A 22,578-nucleotide genomic window follows, 5' to 3' on the forward strand; every position below is an offset into this window, starting at 1 on the left:
GCTCCTGACTTAATACAATTTCAGTGTTTGGCAGGACTGCCAGGAAATTTTCTCATGCAGGACACCTATCATCATTTTCTTCTGAAACATAGCAGAAGTGGATATTTTTTAAACCAGAGAAACAGAGGAATTGTGTAATTAATTTTCTTAAAACTTAATTTCATGGCCATCTAAGAAGAGTTGCTATTGCCCCTAAGTGCATTTCTAGTCAAAGTAATTCTAAAAATAATCTTGTCTTCCTGCAAATTACTAATTGTAGGTAATGGAAAATGAAAACAGCAATAAATAACCTGCAGAGAGAAGCATGTGCATAATCTTAAGAGACTGAGTTATTGTAGGCCTAAAATAAATAAGATGGGAGAGTTCAGCAATGGCTGATGGGTCTGGTCACACTCCTTTCACCTCCTGTCCTGTGCTGGCTCTGCCATTTATCTGCTTATACAGTACAGCTGGATCAGCATACTGAAGTGGCAGAAAAACAATTAACAAAAATAAATAATTTTCCTCTAGTTTAATGGAACACACAGGTTTATCAAAAGCTCAGATAAGTATTAAGTGTTTGTTTGGTGTAAATGAGGGACAGATACCTTGACTGCAAGATGGAGGAGTAAACCAGACTTGTCCATTTCGATAGTACAAGCAGCTTTGTTGGGACAGTTATCTTGTCTAAGCATAGCCTTAACATTGACACAGTTGTCTCATCTAACCACAGCCTCAGGTGCTAGAAGGAACAACAGTTGCCAGGAATAGGAGCAAAAATAACGTGCAGCTTAAAAATCCATTGAAAAGTGATTCACAAATGTAGTGTTAGATTTATGTATTTCTTAAACAAAACAAACAGCAACAAAAAAACCCAGCAGTGAAGTGGTGGTAAAATTCATTACTAGCCCTTCCAACAGAACTTTGCCTTAATCCCAGCAGAGGACAACAACTTTGTTTTCCTTGACTCAGGGTCATTCTCCATAGCTGCTGCCTTGGATTAACTGTTTATATCAGCAGTCCAGAGAGCACCCGTGAGAGCAGACAAGCAAGCTGCTTCATTCTGTCTTTGTCAGCCATAAAATTGCTAGCCAGCCAAAATTTGCACCCTGGCATCTTTCTGACTTGCATATACAGCCAAAAGGATGGTGGTGGTTTTACCTCATAGGGTTGCCAGCTCTGTTGAAAATTGTATGTCTAGAAAAAAATTCTAGATTGCTTATTTTAGAATTTAGAGTAAGAAATCACTTGTACAAAGCTGCTTTTTTTTAGCTGTAATATTAAGTGAGAATCCAAAGCCAGTGCATCTAATTCAGTTATTTAATTGGTTGTCAGATAAAGACATTTAAATTTGTTTGTAATTGTTTTACATTTTTTTTTAATGATTGTATTTTTATTGGTGTGTTAAAAACAAGAGTGATCCACTCTCCTTCAGACTGATAGGTTGGGGTGGAAGAAGTTCATGAAGTGATCTGCTAAGATGAGAACTGGTGGCTGATGCTAGTCACTTTCTTCAGCTTTTCTGTGCTGATAGGCAGTAAGAAGAGAACTTGTAGTTTATATAGGCAACAAAACAAAATTAAACATTGTTTGGAGGTGGTGTAAATGGTGGAGTTCCACAGCATCAATTATCTGCTGGATCGTGCTATTGGAAAAGAAGGAAAACTTGCATGAGGTGTGGACACAAAGGGGAGATGAGGGCAGCAATCCAGCAGTATGCTCAGAAAAAGTGAGCACAGTGCTTCTATGTTTATTAGCAGTAGTTCTCAGAAGGCATAGGAGTGGGGAGAAAGATACTTCTATCTCTTTTTGTCTGTCTGCTGCCCAGCGATGATGATGATGATGATGGTGATGGTTATTATTATTATTATTATTAGTGTTTATTAAAGTGTAGGAGTGGAGACCAGAGGTCTGCAAGTTGGAATGCATAGCTGTTGTTGTAATGAGGATTTAAATTTCAGTACTTCTGTTGGTCTCCCACCACCCATGATTGGCAGATTGTGCAGTAAGTAACTAGTGCTTTTAATTTGAAAGAGAGACAATAAGGGGTAATACTAGAGAAGCAGCGGGGAAAGAAAATGCCAGTCACTGGAATAGCATACTCTCTTAAGAAAATAAAAATGTAACAAGAAATAAAAGCAATATCACAAATCAAAGCAGAAGTTTGTCATCCAGACAAATTGTATAATACAGCTTATTGTAATCAGTCCTTGGGAACTGTATTTTCCGAAATTTGTCTATGCTTAGGTTTGAATAAGGCTTCCACTAATTATTTTTAAGGGACAGCTTTGAGCTATTAGTGCAAGACTACATTTTGTGGAGCACTTTTAGAGTATTAGAGAGAAGACATTTTCAGTCTTCAAGGGCTTGTTTTGTGTCTTACGACCTCCACAGTAATTCTGCCTTGACATGGAGGACATTTTAGAAATGGCTTGCTGTTTTAAGGAGTGGAAGGAGATTGAGAACTATTTGGTCCAGAAGGATGTTCTTAAGGCCATTAGGCTGCATTCATTCAGAGCAGGTGTCATGTGTGCTGTAAACCATATCGTGTCAACCCTGTTAGTAAAGTGGGTTTTAAAAGAAAAAGTAGATAGTGAAGAAAAAGTGATAGATTGCTGTAACTGCTGATGGGCACAGTAGCCACTTCTGCAAGTTGTCTGACACAGCTGCCAGTGCACCTTACTCTTTCACTTCAAATATCCCCCACCTCCTGTGTTTCCAGGCTTTGACCTGTTAAGTATAGGTGTTCACAGTTAAAGTGGCTTAGGGGATCCATGTAGTGATGGGAGTAAAATGAAAATACCAGTAGATGGATACTACATTCTTTTTAGGTGTCAGCAACCCACATTTGAACATTGAATTTCTGCTCTGAAAATAAAATAATAATTAAAAAAATCAGTCACAACTTTCAGGAATTAGTCATGTTCATTTTATGGCTCATAACAGCCTAGGAGATGGTCTGCACTCTGAGCTCATACCTTCACATTTTAGTTTGGTTTGCGTGGTATTTTTTTGATATCAAAATCTCCAAGTAAAATGTTCTCAAATAACTACTATCTTTTGATAACTGGTGATAATGAGAGGTTGATCACATAACTGGTATTTCCCAGTGCTTGTGGGTGAATGTTTTCCAGAAAAATACAGTTTAGCACATATACTGTTAAATCATAGCAGATTGCTATATTTTGTAATAAATGCACATGGATTTTTTGATCTTTTTGTGTGTGTCTGACTAGCACAGATTTATTATAGGCAGTTAATGTGATGTTGCTTCCAGAATTAGATGAATACACATTTTCAATAATCTGCCTCTGATGTCCTTTATCTCCCAATTCAAGTTCATTTAATACTGTGAAGGAGGTCCAGTCAAAGGTGTAGATGTAGAAGCATTGTGCTTAGAGCGTCAGGGATGACAGTGACAAAATTGACTTGCAAGTGTTGTTTGAGTAGATCTGAAGGAGTTTCCAGCTCTGAGAGTTAGAGGCAGCTGAATTTCCACCCTTACCCTTCCTGTTTTCTCCTCTCACAGGGCAGTTATAGAGCATTGCAATTGCAGTCAAGACTATGTGATGTTTCAGATCTGTCCAGTAAGACTAACTCATTCCAGATAAGCCCTGAACAGGCAACGTTCATTTTTTACTTTGCTCAGAATTTCCTGTGCTTTGTTCTGCATCTGTTTGTAAAAGACTGCGTTATCTTTGGAAGCCTTCATCTTGTTTTCTTTATTCAAGCTATATGCTAAAATGGAAAAAGGCAAGAGCTGGAAGGAGCCCAGCTGGAGCAATCTGACAAGGATCCCACAGAGGGGCAGAGCTGGCAAACTCCTGAAACCTCTTCAGCTGACCTCTGGTGCAAATTGGGAAGCCAGGAGATAAGCCACTTTTCCTGCAGATGGTTTGACCTCAGCCAGCTGTTCAGAGTAATGCCCCAGGACCACACCAACATTTAATTGCATTTTTTCCCCTTCACTCATCACTCACTTAGCTTCAGTAGTGGTTGACCTTAAAAATATTTCAGTTCAGCTTCTTCCTAGTCTTTGTGTGCCTGTGTGCAAACAGAAGTGTTAGAGGTAAATTGTAACTTGGCATGCTCTGCTTCAGCCAGGTTGCCTCAAAAACAAGCTCTTCCTAAAATACCTCCCTCAGACAGTGATTGTCTCCTCTGTGAGAGGTGAAAGCATTTCTTGCATGGCCAGCTGTTTTTAAAGATGCTCTTTTTACTGTAGCTGCAGTGTTTTTATGTCGTGCCTGCTGTGTATGTGGAGAGATTGAAAGAAGCTTAAAAGTGATGAAAATGGCACAGAGGGAGTACAGTTTTTCCCTTGCTTCACAATGTGGGAGTTTTCTTTATGCTTCAGGGTGGAAATGCTGTCAGTGTTAGCAAGAGGGTGCTAGAACAATGGTAGAAACATGTCCTCTCATATAGGACATTGAGAAAAGGCATCTGGGTTGTACTGAAGTGTTTCAGATACAAGTGTATAGGATTGAGAGAACTGAAGAGGAGTGTAATCTGCTTCTTTTTTTTTTCCTGGCCTGCTCCCTTGCTGTGATGTTGGGATCTCATTTCAGAGTGCTGTGCATGTCAGAAGTAAGTGGTAGGGTTGTACAAGGTGTCACGAGGGAGTGGACTGGGGTTGTGGAGTGGCATGTTGCTGTTACACAGTCTGCTTGAAGGGCTCAGTTCCCCTTCTGTTGGTTCCTGGGGTGCATCTTCCAAGGAGAAGAGTTCCAACACTTCTTTAGTGTGACAATCTACTTGACAGGACAGTAAGCAAAGAACTTGTATAATTTTGCGACATAATAAAATCTGGTACTTTCTATTGTAGTTGTTCTGCCTCTTTACATCTTGGAAGGTCAGCAACAATTACCTCCAGGTGGTAGTCATGAATAAAAAGGGATAGATGTTAGCAGAATGCAGCTTGAATTCTTGCAACATATTTATTGCTACTCTTCTCCCCCTCCCCAAAATCAATTGAAGATGGCCTTTTGTGCAGCAATGAGGTCTGTGGTTAAGGACTACTTGTCAAGTTTTATTTAGATGGAAACCTGTCTCAGAAGCTTTACCTCATCTCATTGTCCTGCAGGGATGAACTTCAAATGCCAGTTTACATTTGCCCCAAAATGACCTTCTCTAATTGAAATGGACATGGCTGTCTTAGCTAAGTAGATAAACACAGCCCATTTGCAATTGTAGATTTAAATGCAGCCTTTGATAGATTACCTTCACACAGTATGGCAGTGTCCTTGAATATTTATAGTCTAATTAACAAGAGACCAGAACTGAAGAGTAAATGTTCTTTGTGAAAGAGATGCTTTTGAGACACAAGCTGATGTTGATCTCTCCTTGGTTGGAGGAAGACAGTTTGGTACAAAGTCTGCTTTATGCAAGCATAGAACGCATTTCAGTAAAGCATGCGAAGTCTTAAAAGTTGTTTAACATCCAGAGCATAACACAGGTTTATATAAAAATACTCTGCTCCTAAAGTAGAATAAGTGAGATGTTAGTTTTAAGGCATAGCTTAGTGCAGAAACCACCTTTCTTTCTGTTACAGATCTTCACATTTCCATTAACAGCCAGGAAAGCAGACTCCTTTTAGAATACTTAACTGATTGAAAAAAAGAGTTTAAGATACTGCCTGCAGACTTGAATATTGGGGTCTATGAGGAACATGGTTTTGCAGTCCTTCAATTTCCCTGGTGTAGCTGGATGTTGAGATGGTGCTGGATTACCATCTGGCTGTATCAAAATTATAACTGCTAAGTAAATTTCTATTTAAAGGTTCTAAAATAATGTTGGACTCAGTGGGGATAGTCTTATGAAAATTAAATTTGCAGGAAAACTTAGAAAGGAACAGACTGCTGAGAAAGACTGCTCTTCAGTTTGTACTGTCCTAATTCTGGGAGAAATTTTGCTGGTACAGATGAAGGACTCAGAAAATTTACCGAGGTTTTATGAGGACAGCTTTCAGTTTTTGTCCTGTGACTGCTCTCCCTCGTGATCTAGGATGACCAGGTTGTTCTTCAGGCAACAGGGACCAGAGAGTAAAATGAAGGAGATGTATACCATGTCAGTTGTTTCCCCATTACTCAGGTTGAAAGCAATGGAAAAATACTATTTTGGTGTCCTTCTGTCACAAAAAGACTTAGGTTCCCTAATGTGCTAAACAGAATAGGAAGGACCTTGTTAAGATTTTTATTTGATTTGGTTTTGTTTTCTCTAAAAATGATTGTTACTCTGCAGCTTGAAGGAATAATAAAGGAGAGCACTCCTCAGCCCCAGTGTGATGTAGTGCCAAGTTCAGCAGAAGGATTTAGGGAATTCTTTCTGTAGGAAGACAAGGGTAGTACCCCCTTGTAGGGAGCAATTTTGTTGGGATGTGGCCTGTTGGGAGCCAAGGAATATTTTGGAAGGCTATGTCTACTTTCACAGGCAAGATCCTGCTTTAACCCAGGTGAGGACATACCAAGTGAAATTATGACTACAGAGGAACTAATCTGCTAATGTGGAAGAAACTTTTATTGATCATGTAAAAAAATGTCCCTCTTTCCCTTAGAAGCTTATAGCTTGACTGAATGTAAGTACTGTTTTGAGGAAGAACCTGATTATGGCCCTTCTGATTGAGACCTTAAACACAGAGCTCATGAGGACAGGATTTCATTGTAGGAGCTCACACACTCATCAGAGAACTTAAGGAAATCTACTGGCTTAGTATTTCCTTGTAAACTACAGTGAAAAAGAAAGGGAAAGCTGCTGAAACCTTGGAGACTGCAGAGCTTCCCATGGTATGCATTTTCCCCCTCAAAATTCACTCATGTAATATTTAGTTTTAAGACTACACAAGCTTGAGTTTAACTTATTAACCAGTGACGTGCAGCAGGTGTGCCATATTGTGCCATCTCTGGAAACAGCGTCTCAAACCTGAGTAGGTCCCTGAAACACTCACAAGTGCTTCCTTCTGAATGGCAGAGAAACTGCTCCTGGTCCAAATCTATCTGCATCTGCTGCTAGTGCCTCTCAGGAGGGATACTCCCATTTATACTACTTGCTTTCTGTGCAATGTTGTTCAGGATTTTTAGCTTATGATGATAGGAAAAATAATTCTCATATACTGCCATGTCAATACCAGAGAATTAGGAGTACTCCCCCTCTTCCTGTTTGTGTACACCCTTCATATTCTGTTGTCATTCTTTTTCCTCCCTTTAAACTGGAAGGAGAAAAATGAGTGTTCCTGTTTTCTCCATGTACTTTTCCTCTCCAGCAACCTGTGGTTTTTATTCTTTGTCCTCTCACTTTCTGTGCTCCCTTTGAAGTGGGAGAGTTTATTCCTCTAACATGCCAAGAGGACAACTCCAGGCTGGTTGCTGCAGACTCACTGTTGCAGCTGTGGAGATCATGGATTTCTTTTTTTTAGTTCTTTTCCCCTACCTCCTCCCACAAACTCCTGGGCCATCCAGCCCAGTGAGAGCAGACTGGCCTTAGTATTTGGAGAAAAGATCTGTAATAATCACTGTGTACATGCTAGTAAAAAGCATCACCATGGTGTACCAGCTCAGTTGGAGTACTAACTGTACATTAATTCTCTAACTGATAATTAGTTTTATTAAATTCCAATTTCCTGAAAGGAACCATTATCAAATAACACTGTTTGAAATCTCAAAGAAACATAAGGAATGAAAGCTTAGTCCTCTTCTGCTTTCATCTTTCAGAAGCAATCCCTATCTCAACATCTTGACCTACATTTTCTTTTTACCCTCTTCAAGAAACATTGTGTGGATTTAATGTCTCAGAGGGGAGGCAGAGATTTTTTTTTTATGCGTGTGTATGTGTTGACATATAAAGTTTTGGGAAAACAATGAGGCCTTCTTGTCCCCAGTGATTTTTTTTTTTTAACTTGAAAGCGTTTTCCATAATATATCTGAGGCAGATTAAATGTAAAAAATCTATCACATCCCTTTACAAGTGGTCCCCTTTTATCTATCAAGCTTCTTTCCAAAGCCTTTCTTTATGTATCAGTGGAGGAAAAAAACTGGACTCTTCTTTCTGATATCCTGCTCACCTCTTGGGATCCAGTCATAAAAATTATTTCTACCATTAAATGAGATGGGAGAGCTTTTTTTTGGATTTGGGGGGAGAAGTGTTTGAAATAATTGTTTTGTTTGCATTCATTCTTCCTGTTCCTCGGGTTCATGTTGATAATGAACAGTTTTACATGGGATTTAAACCTTGACCTGGGTGGCACGAGTGTGTGAAGCAGCAAAGGCTGTCACTGCGTCGAGCAGCTGGTGCAGGTTACAGGATAATACAGGACAACCTGGTGCAGGTTGTCAGCTTTGATGCTGACAACCATTCCCACTCTGTGTACTGTCCCTCTTCCAAAACATAGCATGGCATATTTGATTTGCAGTGCTGCTTCCCATTAGACTTGCCTATCCTCCCCTGTCAGGAGGAGGATATCCTCTGGTTATCCTCCCATAACCAGTGTGGTTGAAGCCATACTTTCTGCCTCATGCCACCATGTGGGGGCTGTGCTCCTAAAGCAGGATATCTTTTCCCACTACAGGATAAATGCTGCTGTGGCCTTGTCCCATGTGGGGACAGGCAGAATTCTTCTCCAGTTGGTTCACTATGGTTTTGTTTGGTGTTTTTTTGGGGGGACCAAAGGGTGAGGAGGGGTGTTGAACACTCAAAGTGCAAAATGCATGCCAAGCATTAATACTATTTAATAGTATTTGTAGCTTGAGTTGGGCTTGATAGAGATGCCTTAAAACAGCGTAGGGAGGAGTCCAGGAACTTTTGTTATCTGAATTGTTTCAGTTTAATATCCCTTACTAGCTTTTTATAGGGTACTTTGAATGTACAGAGGGATTCCAGTTGTCATTTTGTCCCCCTCTCCTTTTTGTTTCTGTTTCAGTATTGCCACATCATCTTGAAATAGAGTTATAGAGTGTTTTTTAGATTGTAGTAATACAATGGCAAGCTCAGCATACACACAGCCTCTTGGGTGTATTTTGAAAGCTCACTTACTGTTGTCATCCTGCATTTCTACGCTGTTGCTTTGCACACAGCTTTACTCCCTCACCTCATTTCTCTGATGCTGTATTTAAACCAAGAAATTTGCTAAGAGGTACCAGGTTTTGGTTAAGTGAATGGATGGAAGGAAAATTCTGTGCAATTAAATGAATCCTTGTTTTTTGTTTTTTGATTTGGTCTGGGTTTTTGCTCATTTGGGTATTTCTTTGGGGGGGGATAATTGATCTTTAAAAATCATAAAATGGTACTTTATGTAATTTGTTATTTTGAAAGATAAAATCATCAAATGCACATCACTGTACAGTCTTGATTATGTAAGTGTGTGTTGATGGTTGTTCCAAGGTTTCTATTAAGTCAGGAAGCAGCTAATGTTGTTTCACTTCCCCTTCTGATGCTCCAAAATGTAAGCAAAAAAAGCTGTTTAATAGCAGCAGCATATTTTATGGCAGTGGAATTTCTTTAACTCCTCTGGGGGTTGGCAGGAAGTCTCCTTAGCATTTCAGAAGGCCTTTCTCCAGCATCAGGTTTTCAAGTTGCTGGCCCCATACCCCATCTCTCATCTCTTCCCCCCATGGTTTGCCTGTAGAACTCACAAAAGGGAGGTGAAAGTAAGGTTAAGCTGCTGATCTCAAGTGCTAGAAATAGAGATGGAAATTGCTTGGCATCTGAGAAGTGTTTTCTTAAAGGCTGTTAAAGCCCTCATTTTTTGTATGCTGATGCTTCAGAGAACTGCATTTATGCTGTCAAAAATCAGATGTCCCTAAAATTAAAAGGAGAATGATCTCCACATAGTCTGGCAGGTGGCTGAAGTTTACTTTACCCAACACCTTGAAACTTGATTTTTTCTTCCCTTGGTCTGTGCTTCATTCCTGTGGTGAGATCCTCAGAGCTCAGCTGACAGCCAAGCACGGGCTCCTCCTGCTTTGTCCCTTCACCTGCTCTCTAAGTCACTGTAGTGCTGGAGGTGGTCTGGGAGGGCAGGGGTTTTCCCCAAGAATCTTCCCAGCTACTAATTTACTTACTTCCTGGTATGTTTTTTCCATTGGGTGTTCCCAGCAGGTAGGTGGTTGCAGTGCATCAGAGAGGCATCTGCCAGCCCCTGCTACCACGGTCAACATCATGTGTAAGGTGGCCTGGGGTCCTCATCTTAGGCTTGTGCTTGAGGAGAGGTGAAATGTCCTTGCTCCTGGGCACTCATATGGCAGAAAAATTTGTTCATTTGCTTTGGGGTTTCCTATTGCACTTATGATTTAATTCTGCAGTGGTTACTTTAAATGTTGTGCTGTCACTGTCATTGTCATGAGCACCCTCTCCCCTGAGAATAACTCTGCAAACAGATTATAGAGGGCTGAATCAGCAGAGCAGCCCTTCATCCCAAATGTGAAGTGTGTGAAGTGTGCTCCTCCAACCTTTAATTCAAGAAAGTGAGGAAATGATACTCACCTGCCAGTCCCTATAAAAAAAAAAAAAACAGCCAGAAAAAAAACCAACCCCCCCCAAAAAAAAACCCAACAAACAAAAAGCTAAAAGCAAACAAACAAAAACAAGAAGTCCCTTCCTCCTGGCAACAGGTGAATACAGTTCTGCAAGAACAGATTTCACAGAAAGATAGGTATGGGTTTTTTTGTTTGTTTTTTAAAGCAACCTGTTGTTGAAAATATGTCTAAAATACATTTGCCTAATGTGTGGAGAAAAAAATATTTTTATGGCCACATTGCTGTTTCATACATCAAAATCATACCAAGTATTACACAAAAAATAAAAATAATCTTATAGTCAGTATAGCAAGCTAGAGGTAAACCAATGGCAAGAAGGAAAGCATACCGAAAGTTCAAAGACTGAATTTTGGGGACTTTCCAGATGTCTGAGTTTTTTTATGGTGGCACGTTAGGTGCTTTTGGTGAAGGAGAGGAAATAAATGGTGCACTGGGTAGATGGTGTCAAGAGGAAGGGTTCACTTTCACTCCCAGTAGAAGCAATTACTGTCTTTTTCCCTGAAGAGTGTTCCCCTGGCCTACTAGCAGCGATCTGCCAAGCATTGTGCATGAAATTTAGGGTTACAGACAAAACCCTGGGAAGCCAGTGGCTTGAAAAGAAGTGTTCGGGAATTGCTCAGGCAGCTTTCTTCCCTCTCTTCTTCCTGGAATGTCACAGGGCCTTATGCTGGAGGGGTTGTCTCTCAACAGATAGGCGAGTGCTCAGGCTAGAAGGCAATTGGAAATTTGGCTGCAGGGGGTGCCAGCGCATCCCCGGTCTTGGAGGAGGCAGCCTGCTTCCCTGCTTCCCTGCTTCCCTGCTGCCTGGGCTGCCCTGACCTGTGGGCAGGGGAGGGCTGTCTGGCATGTTGCTGAAGAGGCTAGGGTGTTAAGTTAGAAGTGGCTGTGGCTTGCCTGCTTTTTGGGTATGTTGGTGGTGGGGTTTTTTGTTGGTTTGTTCCCACCCCCCCCCCCCCTTTTTTTTTTTTTTTTTTTTGTCCCCTGTTTTTGTGGTTTTTTCCTTCATTATTTTTGTTTGTTTTGTTGTTTGCATTGTGTTTGGTTTTGTTTTTTTTTTAAAGTTGGTAGATACTTAGTTGCTCAAAACTCCAAAGAGATTAGAATTCAACCGCTTAGTAGAAGGAGGTAGCGTGCCAGGAAAAAAAAAAAGTCCTTGTCAGCGAAAGAGGTTGACAGCTCAACTCCTGAAGCTGGCTGATGGATGATCTCAGAGTGAAGGAGAGCATGTTCACTAAAAAGTTATTGAAAATGGGGAGTGAAAGTAATTAAAATGGTTTAATTCAAGTCTCTGTCATATATGACTTGCGTTCTTGTAGAACACCTAGCATTTAGCTGAAATTCTTTTTTCCCAGGACAGGAGGAGGACTCTCTCCCTCCTTTTCTTAGACTGAAAGCTCAAAGCATTTCCAGTGAAGGAAGTGCTGAATTCCTGTACCTGTATCTGCTGCCTGTGTGGGAGAGTCACTGCTGCTGCATTACTGGACTGTGTGTTCTTGCAGCAAATGAGCACATAGCTTGTGTCACATCGGGGGGGAAAAATGGTTCTTCTATCTGTTTGGAGGGCTGCCCGTGCTGCTGGCAAAAGTCATGAAAGGCAAATCCTAAATGACATGCATTAAAATATCAAATGGACTGTGCAATTAGAAGTATGTCATTCAGCATTTGCCTTTCATAGCTTTTGTCACACAGAGGCAGAATTAGGGACAAGCAGAGGATAACCTCCCCGAAAGGGCTTCCTGGCACTTGTCTCATTGTTTCCCCATCCTCTTTCTTGCAGCACACTGCTGGTAGAATTCTACCACACTGTGGTAGAATCCTCCTCCTGTTCCAGAGTCTGATGTTTTTCTCAATGTTCAGGCATACATAAAAGTCAAGTCCTACACTTACTGCTCCAGTCGTTTAATTTAATTTGGTTTACCTGAGAAAGAAGTTAACACAAGCTGCTCCTCTGAAGGGCTGGGCTACTGTAGACAGGCACAGTGGAGCTGCTGACCCAGCCCCTGCTGGTGATCTCGTTTGGGGGCTCAAGATGCTGGCTGACGGGGACTGAGGTTCCAGAAACAGCCCTTTTGTCACCTACATCTGCCGAGATCATAAGCCTGTCCTGTTTGTGTGATCCCTCAGCACAGAGGAGTAGGAACCATGCCTTGTCAGAGAAAAAGCATGAAGCAAATGTTCATCAAGATGCTGTTTTGCTGTTGTTTCTGGTTTCATGCAGATATGCTGGGTTTGAATTATACAGCCTGTAAGGGTTTCCTAGAAATCGTAACAAACAGCCAAGCCTTGCTGAGCCTCTCTCTCTTTTCAGGCTCCCAAGTATTCATTGCTAGCAGTGTGAGACTGCACGCCCTTTTATTTCCCTTGTTGTTTTATTTGCACATTCATATGATGTATTTTCTTTCAATTAGCAGGCTGTTCCTTGCTTTGCTGTGTTTGCTTTTACCTTCCTTCTTCCTCCTTCGTTTATACTCTGTGGAGACAGAGTTGCTAATTTTTACTTTTTAATGTAGAATAGCTGTTGTCTGGAGACATGCTCTTGGCGTATCTTTCTTTCTCATGGTACTTAAATTACCAGAATGTATTTTTAATTTTTTTTCCCCCCCATGAATCTATCTAGTCCCTTGGTGCCAAGGATTTTTGAAGTGTGGATTTATTGTTACTTTGTCCATCCATTCCTAGCAGATGCTGAACTCTGAGGTGATAAAACGTCTGTTATTGAGCGCATATAAAGTGTGTTACTGAACCCAAAAGCAAATTCTGGTAAAGCCTGGGTGGAGGGAAGTAATTAATAAAAAATGGGACTGCTAGTGGTGTATTGCAGTTGAGAGAGATCTGTAAAAGTGAATTAGAACGGAGAGGAATTTTTTCCTTTGGTGCTCACATACAGGTGATGGAGACCTAAAATGCTGACTAGCTTGCTTCACTTAATTCCTGTTTTCCAGAGTAATCCATGAGTTCTCCCTCACATGAAAGGATATTGGTGAAGGCATTAATAGACAAAAATACTTTAGAAATTGAGTCAGTAACTTTTGTCCAAATAACTGTCAAATAGATTTAAACCAAATGAAAGTGGCAGAAACAAAGTATTTTAAAATGAAATGCGTTCCTTCACAGGCATGTTGAGGGTTTCCTTGATTCTCTCCTCTCATGGGATGTTACCCTACTGGTTCTCCATTCAGTTCATAAAACTGTCCAGAAAAGGCAGGATAAACAAGACATGATGGTTTTGGCATAAACCCCAAAGAATAATTTAGTTGTATGTCACTGATAATTTTTTTGTTACCTGAGAACTTAGACTTTCCTCTCTCGCAGTGGTTATGCCCATTTTTCTATCACTGCTATCCTTGAACTAAGTATTGGACTTCTGGACTTGCTTGTGCCTGTAATTTAAAGTAAAATGCATGTGTAATTCTGTTTCCAGATTGTATATTTTATTACCAAACGAGAGAACATGTCCTGTAGGACAGATGTCCCTGGCATAACTGCAAATCAAAGGGCTCTTGTTCTCCTTGGGGAGAAATAAAAACCACTGTGTCCAGTGCCAAAATCAACATGAGGCACACACCACTGAGGGATTTTAATAACAACTCCATGTCTCATGTCATGCTTACTGTCTGTATCCCTCCCTTGTGCTTCTCTGGTGGTGGGTCACACTATCCTTTATTTTACAGGTGTGTGAGCTCAGGGAGGGAGGTGACCCTTCAGAGGAACCTTCTGGGTGGTGGCTGCATCTGGACAGAGTCCAGGTCCTCACATCCTAACCAAGCTGTCTTCCTGCTGGTTGGCCCTGCAGAGGGCTTTTTGCCTTCTCTACCCACAGCTCTCTGAGTCTATAGCTGGGGTCTTGCATTTGAAAGCACCTTGTTCCTCTCAATCTTTCTGACATACAGTCAGGGGGGTCTGGGGGACAGAGGTGGATGCAAGCTGCTCGCATCAAAAAATGTGATTCCTTGGCAAAAGGCTGGAAGAGTATTGGGTGTTAGTGTCCCTGGAGCTAACAGGGACTGCTTATGGTACTATAAAATTGTGTTTCTGTTTATCAGAACCTACTGACCTTTACACAGCCTAAAACTTAATTAGAGAAGCTGTTGCTCTCCTCTTAATCATACAGCTCCAGGGGCATTTGGTAGGAGCTGGATAGCACATTGGTATTGGTATAAGAGATAGGGAGCAGCTGATAGGATGGTGGCCATCAGCTCTCTTTCCTCCTCTCTGTTCTGCTTCATTTGGGATAGCCCTAGCTTTTGGGTCCCGGGGCAACCATTCCTTGCATTTCCTTTTTTTCTCTCTTAAAATTAAAAAGAATTGGCAAAATTCAAGGTAACTATTTGTGGTTTGAAGCTCTCACTTAGTCATCTCTCTGCATTTGTCAGAAGGGGACTTAGGAGAGATCTGTTTGTTCCCCCAGCTTTTTTGTCAGTGCTCCTGCTGCTGTCTCCACCACCTGTGTAGGCACACCCACCTGCTACTCAGCCTGACTTCTACTCCTGTTCCCTCCTTTGTCGAGGCCATGCCACAATGGACTCTAGGCTCATGGCCTCCCTTCTACCTTACAAAGAATAAGGTGCCAGAAGCCATTGTTTGTCTTGCCTGTGGAGAAATGGGGTTGCAATTTTCAATGTGTCCTTTAAAGCGGAGAAATGCTCTTTAATCAGAGAAGTGTGTCTCTTTGAATATTTCTTCTTCTTTGTATAAACCTAAAAAAAGAGGAGCATAGATTTCAGGTATGTTTTTTCTTGATATAGGATATGTTGCAGGCACTGGTAGATTTCTTCTCTCTTTAATTTTAAATTCCTTCCAGATGCATTATTTCATAAATAAAACCAAGTCTTGAAGTATGCCCTATAGCCTGGGGTAGTTTCCTAGCAGAATTAAATTAGGTTCATATTTGATTGTAATATTCTTGTTTCTACCAGTTTAATAGCACCACCCCACCCACCCAGCCCCTTCCAAACAAAACCAGAACCAAACATCCTTAAAAGTATCGTGTTGAAACACCAGAACAATATAATTTCAATTAACGCTGCTAAGAGGTATAATGATAATGGGCTCATATGCAGAAAACCGTCACATAAATGTCTTTGTTTGCTTAATAGCAATTTTGGATGGAGATGTAATGGGAGTAAGGAGCTTCTTTCAACCTGTATTATTTAATCAGTTCCCTTTGGTGATGTTGTCTTTTGACAGGCTGACAAACACATCTTGTGCTGTAATGTCATTCGTGCTTGGGTTCCATAGTAATGGTGTATATCTACATATAAAAGCACTCATCTAGTCATTTATGAAGACTGTACAAGCTATTTGCTAACAGTTTTTGGCATAACAGTATTGCTTTATGCATATGCTCTGTTATGTGCTACAATCAACCTAATGTCCAGTGGCTTGTCATCTGAAAAGCCCACATACCGCTAATTACCATCCTGGTGACAACACAGAACATCATGTGATATAAACAACGACTGTTTCATGCTGTGTTTTATTTATTTTTTTATTTTTTATTTAGAGACAGAAAACTCTCCTGGTGTTGCATTACTGAATGAGATCAAAATAGCATTTTTTTTATGACAGGTATCCTTCAAACATAGGCAGGGAATAGGTATCTCTCTTATCCCAGAGAAAAATATTTTGTTTTGTTTTTTAAATTATGTTACTACCGTGAAAACCCAGTCCTTTAGTCTCTAAGACAACCGTGGCATGAAAATAGGTCCTATTTTCGAGGCATGTTGTCTGTTTAATATGTAATGTGATACCTTGTCATGCTGTGACAATGTGACAGATGGCATTTGCACTATAAAACTAAATTATCTTTTGTGCATAGCTGTACAACAGCTAAATACAGTAGCTCTGTACAGTGTGCTGATTAATGCACGCTGCAGATGTTTTAGGGGCACTGGTATGTTTAAACTTTGCATCAAATGATTAATGGTTTTATTTAACGTGTCTACCAAGATTTTGGTAGCGTTTCAGCACGTAATCTAATGCGTAAGGACATTGTTGGTAGAAGATAAATTTGGGGCTACAGACGACAGGATGTAAATTTATATTGTGTTGCAGCTATTTGTCTATTACTTCTGGAAAATGGGTGATACTTTTCAAGTAAACTTTTGTGTAAAGTTACAGCTCATAACTGCTAAGTCCAGTAATTCTTAGGTGCAGGTAAACCAAGATGTGTAGGGGAGCTGTCGGTTTATTTTTGTCGATTTTAATAAGAGTAATTCAAGGGCCAGAATAAATACTTTAAAGAGCTGAAGTTACTAACTTTTTTCCCCTCTGTATTTTAAGTGCAGGACACATTTTGGTGGTCTTTCATGGTGTGGTTGTGCTCAAGAGTTTGTCCATGTTCAGGTGGCACAGACCTGTCAGACTGTGATGTGGAATGGTTAACCACCTAGCTTTCTAATACTTGTGGCATCTCTCCTAAACAGGACAGTGCCAAAAGAAGAAAGTCACTATTTTTTTTGTGTGATTCAAATAAGGCTTTCCTGTACAACTCCCAAGACTGCCAGCTGAAGTTGGGATGGGCATGTTAACTCCATAAGTGAACAAAGCTTTACCTCTGTGCCAGTGTAACCACAATAAATGCTATTTCATGTTCTCATAAATAACACCATCTTCCTGGTGCTGGGAGAATGCTGCTCCGAGTAAATCTTTTAGCTTCTTGTAACTTGTGTTTGTTTTTTTGCCAATTACCCTGGAAACTGGTCCTTTGTAGCAGCCCGGAGAGTTCAGCTTGAAGAGATCAGGGAGGAATGCAAGGGGAGGAGTGCTGGGAGGAGGCAAACCCAGTATTTCTTGGCAGTGGGAAGCAGGTGGTCAAGAAGCACCTGGGAGCTGAATTATGTATTTTACATGTAGCTGAGATACACAGTATGGCTCCCCTGCCCTGAACTCTGTGGAGTGGCTGTTAGTTGATGTTAATCCCATATAGAAAGGTGCAAATATGGTCTTGTTGAAATCTCTCTTATTTAGGTCAGTTCTGGTATCTGGCTTGTGTTTATGTGGTGGTGACTGATGGCTTTTCTACTGTGATGGCTTTGTGAGTTGACTCTGAGTGTGAGAACTGAGTAGAAATACAACTGAATGTGTTTCTTTTTTAAGCAGCCTTAGGACTGGGAAATAGCAAACTAAAATAGGTGTTGCTGTCTTCTTGTAAGAACACTGAAATGTTCATGCTCAGATGAGTTTCTGACGTTAGAATAAGTGATGTAGAAATAGTGTTTTGGAAACATTGTGAAAGTTCCTTTACCCAACCTCTTTGTTCAACTAACCACATGATACTGAGATTTGTTCAGATGCTCCCCTTTGGTTTCCTGCTTATTCAGTAACTTTAATAATGAAGAACATAACAGTAACTGTAATCTCATCTGTTCTTAAACCCAGCTAACTAACCCCAAGCCCTCTCTTGCATTTTTTCCATCTTCCCTTATGTTGCTGCTTTCTGCTTCTCTTTTTCAGCCTATGTATTTATGATTCTATGGTGTTGTATTGTATGGTTCATACCCAGGTACTGTGATTTTGCATCATGTGTTCAAGTGCTCCCAAGATCTGCCCTTCACAGACTTGTCAGCCCTCTCTCCAGGTGACAGAGATGGGTTATATCGTGGCTTGAGAATAGAGTTGCAGATTGTGTGTGTCTATCACAAAAAATGGTAAAGTTAGCAAATCTGTACTAATAAAATAATTTTTAGAGAATAGAAATTAAGCCCTGCCTGCACTGGAATAGTAAGTCTTACTTGCTAGACTATTACGAGGTAAGCTCATTTTAGCATTTTAGTGTTTTTCCTGAAAGAGACATGGCCATTGGTGGGGAAAGCTCAGCAAAACCTCCTTTCAGTTAACAACTGAGAGTCAGGAGCAAAGGGTACGGTGAGATGCAGTGGAAAGAAGTGGGAGCGTGCTCCACAAATGTTGTAAACCTATGATATCCATATTCTGTCTGGATCGCCCTAGAGGGTATGGTTCATCTCATTGCAGAGCCCTTCCTGCATGTGAAAAACCAAACTTGCAGACAAAGACAGATTTGAAAACATTCAGGGCATGGAAGCAAATAAAAAGGAGGTGATAGAAGCCTCTTTAATAATGACTGGGGTGCAGAAGGCAGAAGGGGTTTTTCTGCATGCCTCAGCTTGTACCATAGTGGATGTAATATTCACATTTGCTGGGATTTTTTCTTTTTAAGCAGCATTTAACTAAAATTGCAGTTTGCTATCACAGGTCACTCAGATGTTTCAGTTTTAAGCTGCCCTTTCTAATTACTAGGAATTAGTGAGTGGCCTTTCTCCTGACGTATCTAGTCTTGATCAGTTAAGAGTCAGGATGGTGTATTTAAGGGACCAGAGATGTCATTTGATATGTGAGTTTCTGAACTTCTGACCTAAATAGAAAATTTATTAGTGACTTTCTCAGTTTTAAAGCAGTGCTTATTCAGTGACTTTGAGCTGTTCAGTCTTTCAGTTACTTTTAAACTTTGGCAGCAAATATGCACTGCTTCACTGTATATGTGAGTTATTATTTCACATAAGTAATTTTAATATATTAAATCCTACACTGATTTATAATACAAGCTGCTTTACTTTCAGGTTTAATTTTGTGAGGCTTTGTTTTTTTTAAAGCATTAAAAAAATCGAATTTGACTTGTAAACCAAACATTTTATATTACAGGAATAAAGTCTGGCTTTATCAACCCTCATTGACTCTGCCTTAGTTATTCAGACCTTGTTGTTGGTCATCAGTCCAGCTGCAAGAGAAGGCAGGGAGAGCTGGAGCTGAGATGAGCCCAGTGGGCTAGGGGCAGGCAGCTGCTGCCAGCTCTCCAGCAGCTGGGAACGTAACTGGTCATGGGCTTTGCCATGAGCCAGGGCTTGCTGGCATCATGGATTAGAGGTTGAAGGGCACTGCCATGGAAAAGCACTAGAGAAACAATATTTTCCCTTTGATTTTATTTGGCTCTTGATGGCTTGCTGCTTCCTTGGCTGTTGCTGGGTGCTCTGAAGTAGCAAGGATTAGCAAAGAAAGGAGGGTCAGCTGTTCAGACAATGCAAGAGTATTTTCTTGCTCAGTTGCTTTTCTCTCTTTGTATATATACATATATATATATATATATATATATATATATATATCTACAATTTCAGTAGGTAGCTTTTAAGAAACAGGAATGCTTGCTGCTTCCTGCAGCTTGTTTGACTCCAGAGAGTCAAACCCATGTGGATGTGTGTGTGCTGGACTCTGCTCGTGCACTGCACCAGCAGACCCCTGCGTCCCATCAGCTGCACTGGTGCCAACTGGTTAATGAGGATGGGGGTGCCCGAGTGTCGCTGGGTACAACTGCAGCATCTGCATCTCATCCTGGGGCCTACAGACCCTTTTATAACTCGTGGTTTGTGTGAGGCAGAAAAGGTTTATTGCAGCAAGAGATAGCAGGAGTGGCGTTTGGAGGAAATGGTATCTGGGGGCAAGCAGAATGCATTTAATATAAAAATGATTGAGTGGCAATAAACCTTAAACCAGCCTACTTTAGCATGTGCTTTCTTTCCAGTGCATGGAAGTAGGCTGTGGACTGTAGCTGTCTGGGGTTTTCATCACTTCAGAGTGGATTTTGCAATTATGCTGGCCCAGCAAACCAGTAGAACATGACACTTACTCCCATTATTTATCAGTATCTCTCATTTGTACTTTTATACCTCCATTTTAGGGTGCTTGTTTTAATTAGTTTCAGCTGATGTTAGCTAACTTCAGTTATCAGCAATACTGTTTGGTTTTGGGATGGTGCTGGTTATGATGAATAATATTTTTCCCTAGGAGACATAAATCATGCTTGTCTCCCAAGTGCACTGATGGTTTGGTTGGGTGAAAGGATGAATAAAAATTGCCTACCAAGTGCATGCAAGTTGAAAGCCCAATAGGTGATTTTCTTGACTCGTATACTTTATGTTGCTGAGTTTTACATATGGCAGGTGTCCAGAACAAATATTGCTTTTGGAAGACATAATCAAATTCTGCCATGAGAGTTAAGTTACTGAGTATCAGGCCTCAGATGGTATGCCTGATTTAGGCTTCTCTGGAGTTCAAAAATTATACGTTCTATCAGCAGTAGTCTCATGGAAAAATGCAAAGCAAAAGTTGAAGCATTTTAAGAATAAACTTTCACACTAGGGCTCCAGCATAGAAATGTAATCTATGTGATGTTTTTTAAAACCTCACCTTCATTTCATTGGGAGTGCTTTGAAGTGTTGCTGTCACCCCACAGTGTATCATTGTGTTACGTTACAAACCCTGTTGTAGTATCATGTGCTGATATTGAAATCTGTATTATTTGTTGGGTTACAGTTTGTGACCTCTTTAATGGAAAGGAAATATCAAAAGAAATTTAATAGAAGGGGAGTGAAAATGTAAATTTGGTCATTTAATGTCTCCCTGCCAATCTCAGGCTGGCTAGAAGAGACATTCTAATGCAAAAATTGCTGCTTAGTTCCAACTTTAGTTTTTTTTGGGCTCCATATTAGGAAGAAAAAAAAAGAGCTACCAGTTTATTCCATGTTCCTCACAAAAAACCCCAAACCAACCACAACAAAAAACCTGACTTCTCCTATGTATTTAGCATTTTTAAAACAGTATACAGAAACTGCAGCATGTGGCCACCATGTAGCCACTTCTGACAGCAAGTCAAGATAAATTTGGTGTATTTCAGAATGAGTAAGAACAAGCTTTGACTGGAAAAAAGAAGACAGTGGTATGATTTAGTGATATGATGCAGACTTTAGCTTAGGGTGTTTAAAAATGGGCAATTGGAGCAATTGGATTGGAATCAGAAGTACTGAAAAGTTCAGAGCCCACTAGCAGATGGATGTGTCACACTCTGTCATAGTGCCCAAGGAACCAGAGAGTAAATGGCCTTGTGGGGAGGGAGGGTTTGGCTGTGGCTGAGGCACCAGAACTTAGGGCAGGCAGCTTGCTGGAGGAGATCTCTTGCTCTACCTTCAGTGTCTCTTTGAAGCTGAGCTTGGTTGAATGCTTGGTTATGCAATGAGTAAGGGCACTGATGGTCCTAGATGGTGATTTTCCTGAAAACAGAGGACTGAAATGATGTAGCACTAATATACTACTGGTAGTAAATTCTGAACTCCTATTAGTAAACAAATATTTTTTGTTTAGTACTCTTAAATTTGCTGGCCATCTTGTCTTGGAAGGGGTTACCCCCTTCCCTGTTTTGTAAGGTGCAGTTAAAAAAGGGGGGGACTGAAATGACTGAGGGGAGTCCTACCAGTGTTTTGCTGAGGAAATAAAGCTGTGAAACAGAAATTTCTTATGCCGCTTCAAAAGTATTTTGGTGGAGAGATGGGAAAGCATCCTCCTGGATAATTTTGCAGCTCCTCTGCTAATAAACTCTTAAACACCAACTAAATAGTGAGCTAATAAAATTCTTTGTAATTTCCTCTCTCTCAACCCAAAGCCTTCTGAAGAATATATTACTCATGTAATTCTTCCTTAAGTCTGAGTGGCATCACTGTCTCCTGTTGTTTGCAAGAGTAAAATTATATTACTCGTTTGAGTAAAAAATGCAAAAATTTGTTAAACTTTATGCTTGTACAGGACCCAGTGCAGTCTTCCATCTGTGTGACACTATTTGCTATAGTATTCCATCAGGAGAGAAGAGGCACAAAAGGGAAGGCAGGTGTGGCAGACTTTTCCCCTGCCTTGTGTGCCTTTACTGGCATTCTGCAGTTTCTGTAGTTGAGTGACATTTGGCTAGAAGAATCTGAGTTGAAGCACAGACATTAGATGTTCACCCCTATAGGTTTTAGGCTTTTTTTGATAAAGGATTATAAATTGCAATTGTTGGAGGCAACAGAACAAAGAGCAAGATGACAACAAATTGACTGAATGGTAGCTTAATTTTATATTGATCTCCAAAAACATACGAGACTTTCATCTATCCCAATCAACAGGTGTTCTGTAAAACAGGGATGAGTTTATGACTTTAAGCTGTGTTCCTTTATGAATAAGAGATATATGAGATTATAAATATGACTGCAAACACCCATAGAGTAGTTATTTGAGATTGGGGGTTTACAGT

General features: G+C 40.5%; 1 protein-coding gene across 4 annotated transcripts in view; it reads left to right on the plus strand.

Moving 5' to 3' along the window:
- Positions 1-22,578, plus strand: part of JARID2 (jumonji and AT-rich interaction domain containing 2) — a 225,704-nt gene that overhangs the window by 102,071 nt on the left and 101,055 nt on the right. The gene's annotated exons all lie outside the window — the stretch shown is intronic.

The sequence above is a fragment of the Heliangelus exortis genome, chromosome 2 (assembly GCF_036169615.1).
Source record: "Heliangelus exortis chromosome 2, bHelExo1.hap1, whole genome shotgun sequence".
Taxonomy (NCBI): Eukaryota; Metazoa; Chordata; class Aves; order Apodiformes; family Trochilidae; genus Heliangelus; species Heliangelus exortis.